Source organism: Orycteropus afer, unplaced genomic scaffold (genome assembly GCF_000298275.1).
Source record: "Orycteropus afer afer isolate SDZICR_OR568_19922 unplaced genomic scaffold, OryAfe1.0 scaffold00242, whole genome shotgun sequence".
In the NCBI taxonomy this organism is placed as follows: Eukaryota; Metazoa; Chordata; class Mammalia; order Tubulidentata; family Orycteropodidae; genus Orycteropus; species Orycteropus afer.
In genome coordinates, this window is record NW_006921829.1 from 3,951,976 (window position 1) to 3,958,095 (window position 6,120).

The window sequence follows — 6,120 nt, forward strand, 5'->3', positions numbered from 1 at the left end:
TAAATTTATATATTATATATAATATATTTTAGACCCAGGGCTTGGAAGCTGCTTTTCTCTTGGTTGTGGCTCTATATTAAGACCAGGGCCTGAGGTAGGCACGCCGAGGGCTTGGAAGCTGCTTTTTGCTTGGGTGTGGTTTTATACTGGAGCTTTTGTGGCAGAGTGCCTAAGGCATTTGACCGATAACCAGAAGACTGGCAGTTCAAACACACCAGCCACTCCTTGGAAAGAAGATTGGTCTCTACATTAAGGCAGGGGCCTGAGGTAGTCAAGCCTAGGGCTCGGAAGCTGCTTTTCACTTGGGTATAGCTCTCTATTAAGGCATGGGCCAGAGGTTGGCAGGCCCAGGGCTTGGAGGCTGCCTTTAACTTGGGTTTCACTCTTTATTAATCCTGGGGACTGAGGTAGGTGGGTCCAGGTTTGGAGGAAGTTTTTCACTTGCATGTGGCTTTTTATTAAGGCTGGGGTCTGACATAGACAAGCCCAAGGCTTGGAGGCTGCTTTTTGCTTGGGTGTGACTCTATATTAAGACCAGGGCCTGAGGTAAGGGAGACGAACTTGTCTATCAGTTGTCATCCTGTGGTGGGTGACATGTTGTGAAGCTGAAGGCTATGACACTGTGTTGCAAAATTCCAACAGGGTTACCCATGGTGGAGAGATTTCAGTGGAGCTTCCTGGCTTAGACAGACTTGGAAGAAAGGAGGCCTTCTACTTCTCAAAGAATTAGTCAGTGAAAATCTTATGTATAGCAGTAAAACACTGTCTGATATATTACTGGAAAATTTTATGAATAGCCCTGAAACAGTGTCCAACATAGTGCCAAAAGAGGAACCCGTCAGGTTGGAGGGCACCCAAAATTTGACAGAGGAAGAGCTGACTCTTCAGAATAGAGATGACCTTAATGATATGGATAGAGTAAAGCTTTTGGGACCTCCATTGGCTAATGTGACACAACTCAAAATAAGCAGAAACAGATGCAACCATCCATTAATAATTAGAAGATGGAATGTATGAAGCACAAATCTAGGAAAATTGGAAGTTGTCCAAAATGAAATAGAATGCATAAAGATCAATATCATAGGCATTAGTGAGCTGAAATGGACCAGTTTTGGCCATTTTCAATCAGACAACCATATGATTCACTATGCCGGAAATGACAATTTGAACAGGCATGGTGTGGCATTTATCATCACAAAGACTGTTTCAATCCTGAAGTACAACACTACCAGTGATAGGATAGTATCCATACACCTACAAGGAAGACCAGTTAATATTACTATTGTTCAAATTTATGCACCAACCACCTAAGCCAAAGATGAAGATATTGAAGATTTCTACCAACTTCTGCAGATTGAAAGTGATCAAACATGCAATCAAGATGTGTAGATTATCACTGGTGACTGGAATGCAAAAGTTGGAAACAAAGAAGAGTCACTGGTAATTGGAAAATATGGCCTAGGAGATAGAAATAATGCTGGAGATTACATGGATAGAATTTTGTAAGACCAATAACTTATTCATTGCAATACCTTTTTTCAACAACATAAGCAATGACTGTACATGTGGACTTCACCAGATGGAATACACAGGAATCAGATTGACTACATCTGTGGCAAGAGGCGATGGAGAAGTTCAATACCTTCAGCCAAAACAAGGCCAGGAGCTGATTGTGGAACAGACCATCAACTGCTCATATACAAGTTCAAGTTGAAGTTGAAGACAATTAAAATAAGTCCACAAGAGCCAAAATATGATCTTGATAATATCTGTCATGCATTTAGAAATGATTTAAAGAATAGATTTGATGCATTGAACACCAATGACCAAAAACCAGAGGAATTGTGGGATGACATCAAGAACATCATCCATAAAGAAAGCAAGGGGTCATTAAAAAGAGAAGAAAGGAAGAAAAGACCAAAATGGATGCCAGAAAAGACTCTGAAACTTGCCGTTGAATGGAGAGTAGCTAAAGCAAATAGAAGTGATGACAAGGTAAAAGAGCTGAATAGAAAATTTCAAAGAGCAGCCTGAGAAGAGAAAGCCAATTACTACAATGAAAGGTGCAAAGACCTGGAGTTAGAGAACCAAAAGGGAAGAACACACTTGACATTTCTCAAGCTGAAATAACAGGAAAAAAATTAAGCCTCGAGTTGCAATAATGAAAGATTCTATCGGTAAAATATTGAATCAGGCAGGAAGCATCAAAAGAAGGTGGAAGGAATGCACAGAGTCACTGTACCAAAAAGAATTGGTTGTGTTTATCCATTTCAGTAGGTGGCATATGATCAAGAACCAATGGTATTGAAGGAAGGAGTCAAAACTGCACTGAAGGAATCAGCAAAGAACAAGGCTCCAGGAATTGATGGAATACCCACTGAGATGTTTCAACAAATGGATACCCTACTAGAAGCACTCAACTCAGTTACGCCAAGAGATTTAGAAGACAGCTACCTGGCCAACTGCCTGGAAGTATCCATATTTGTTCCCATTCCAAAGAAAGGTAATCTCACAGAATATGGAAATTATCAAACAATATCATTAATATCACATGCAAGCAAAATCTTACTGAAGATAATTTAAAAATGGTTGCAGCAGTATATTGATAGACAACTTCCAGAAATACAACCTGGATTCAGAAGAAGACGTGGAATGAGGGATATCATTGTTGATGTCAGATGGATCATGGATGCAAGCAAATACCAGAAAGATGCATACTTATGTTTTCTTGACTATGCTAAAGCATTTGACTGTGTGAATCATAACAAATTGTGGATAACATTGAGAAGAATGGGAATTCCGGAACACTTGATTGTACTCATGAGGAACCTATACATAGATCAGCAGGCTGTCATTCAAAGAGAACAAGGGGATACCACATGGTTTAAAATCAGGAAGGGAGTGTGTCAGGGTTGTATCCCTTCACCATACTTATTCAACTTGTATGCTGAGCAAATAATCCGAGAAGCTGGATTATATGAAGAAGAACATGGCATCAGGATTGGAGGAAGACTCATTAGCAACCTGCAATACGCAGATGACACAAATTTGCTTGATGAAAGTAAGGAAGACTTGAAGCACTTACTGATGAATATTAAAAACTACAGTCTGCAGTGTGGATTAGTCCTCAATATAAAGAAAACAAAAATCTTCACAACTGGTCCAGTAAACAGCTTCACAGTGGATGGAAAAAAGATTGGAGTTGTATAGGATTTCATATTATTGGTTCTACAACCAACACCAATGGAAGCAGCAGTCAAGACATCAGATGATGTATGGCATTGGGCAAATCTTCTACAAAGGACCTCTTTCAACTGATGAGGCACAAGGATTTCTCCTTGAAGATTAAGGTGTTCCCAACCCAAGCCATGGCATTTTCAATCACCTCTTTTGCATGTGAGAGCTCAACAATGAATAAGGAAGATCAAAGAAAAATTGATGCTTTTAAGTTGTAGTGTTGGAGAAGAATGCTAAGAGTACTATGGTCTGCTAAAAGGACTAACAAATCTGTCTTGGAGGAAGTGCAGCCGTAATGCTCCTTGGAAGCAAGAATGGCCACCGTTCATCTCACACACTTTGGTCATGTTGTAAGAAGGGACCATTCCCTGGAGAAAGATATCATGCTTGGCAGGGTGAAGGGACAACAAAAAAGGGGAAGGCCCTCAATGAGATGGATTGACACAGTAGCTGCACAATGGGGTCAGGTATAGCAAGGATCATGGGTCTGGCAATGGACTGGGCCATGTTTCATTCTGCCATACATGAGGTCACTATGAATCAGAGACAACTCGATGGCACCTAACAACAACAACCTCACTGTTTGGAAGTTCTGTATCTACGCTATTTATCTTGTAAGCTAATTTTACTTTGAATATTTCTGTAACAGTCGGTTTCCAGGTCATGTCATCATGTGTATTAATCATCGGTTGTGTCTGTTGTTAGTTCTCTGTCTGAAGAACTCCTTTTAGCATCTCTTGTAAGATTGATCTGGTTTTAACACATTCCTTAATTTCTGTTTATCTGGAAATGTTCTAATTTCACCATTCTTGAGAGACAGGAGCTCTGATGGCATAGTGCCTAAGGCATTTGACTGCTGACCAGAAGGCTGGCAGTTCAAACCCACCAGCCATTCCTTGGAAGGAAGATTGGGCAATATATACTTCTTGGTTGGCAATATTTTTCTTTCAGAGTTTTATATATATCATCCCATTGCCTTCTCCCCTGCATGGTCCTGCTGAGAAATCAGAGGTCAGTTATATTAGTTGCCCTTTTAGGTAACTTTTCATTTTTCTCATGTTGCTTTCAGGATTCTTTCTTTGTCTTTGGTTTTCATAAGTTTGATTATGATATGTTTTGGTAATTTTCTTTTGGGATCTATAATGTTTGGAGTTCATTGAACTTCTTAAATGGATATCCTCTAATCTTTCATCCTATTAGGGAAATTCTTCTCCAACAAATCTTCAATAATATTCTCTGTGATTTTATTTGTCTCTTCCTGTTATGGAATTATGATTACATGTAGGTTATTCCTCTTGATGGTATCCCACATGAATCTTGGGTTTTCTTCATTTTGTTTTATCTTTTTTCTTATTGATCCCTTTATTGTTGTTGTTGTTGTTAGGTGCCACCAAGTCATGTCCGACTCATAACAATCCCATGCACAACACAATGAAACACCGTCCAGTCCCATTCCAGCTCCAGGATCCTTGCTATACTCAGCCCATTGTCACAGCCACTGTGTCAATCCATACATTGTGGACCTTCCCCTCTTTCATCAACCCTCCACCTTATCAAGCATGACATCCTTCTCCAGGGAATGGTCCCTTTGGATAACATGACCAAAGTAGGTGAGATGAAGTCTGGCCATTCTTGCTTCCAAGGGGCATTTCAGCTGCCCTTCCTGCAGGACAGATCTGTTCATGGTACTTTCAGCATTCTTCACCAGCACCACAACTCAAAAGCAACTTTGGTCTTCCTTATTCATTGTCCAGCTTTCACATGCATATGAGGTGATTGAAAACATCATAGCTTGTGTCAGGCACACCTTAGTCCTCAAGGAGACATCTTTGCTCCTCAGCACTTGAAAGAGGTCCTTTGCAGCTGACTTGCCCAGTGCTATATGTCATCTAATGTCCTGACTGCTGCTTCCTTTGGCATTGATTGTAGAACCAAGCAATGTGAAGTCTTTAAGAACTTCAGTCTTTTCTCCATTCATTGTGATGCTGCTTACAGATTCAGTTGAGAGGATTTTTGTTCTCTTTATATTGAAATGTCATCCATACTGCAGACTGTATTCTTCAATATTTATCAGTAAGTGCCTCAAGTCATCCTCAGTTTGAGCAAGTAAAGTTTTGTTGTCAGCATATAGCAGGTTGTTAATGATTCTTCCTCCAATCTTGATGCCATGTTCTTCTTCATATAGTCCAGGTTATTGGATTATTTGCTCAGAATATAGGTTGAAACGTATGGGGAATGGATACAACCCTGACACACTCTTTTCTTGATTTTAAAACATGTGGTGTTCCTTTGTTCTGTTTGAATGACAGCCTCCTGGTCTATGTACAGGTTCTTCATGAGTGCAATGAAGTATTCTGGAATTCCCATTTGTGGTAGTTCAGTTTGTGTGTCAACTTGGGTGGGCCTGGTTGAGTGGCTGGGCAGCTGGATGTAGTATTCCCCATGATGATACTGGTAATAAACTCCATGGTGGAGTCCACTGAGAGCAGCTGAGTAGCTGTCTTAGGGAATGTGGTCTGCTTCCTGTACACAAGCAGAAGCCTTGTGGAATGGTCTCTAACTAGGTAACTAGGTAACTAGGACACCATTCTTCACAATTCTCATTATCCACAAATCTCATTATCCACAATTTGTTATGATCCACACTATCAAATGCCTTTGCATAGTCAATAAAACACAAGTAAACATATCTTTCTGGTACTCTTTGCCTTGAGCCAAGATCCATCTTACAGCAGTTACGATATCCTTTGTTCCACATTCTCTTCTGAATCCACCTTGCACCTCTGGAAGCTCTCTGTCAATATACTGCTGCAACCATTTTTGAATTATCTTCAGTAAGATTTTACTTGCATGTGATATTAATGATGATGTTTGATAATCTCC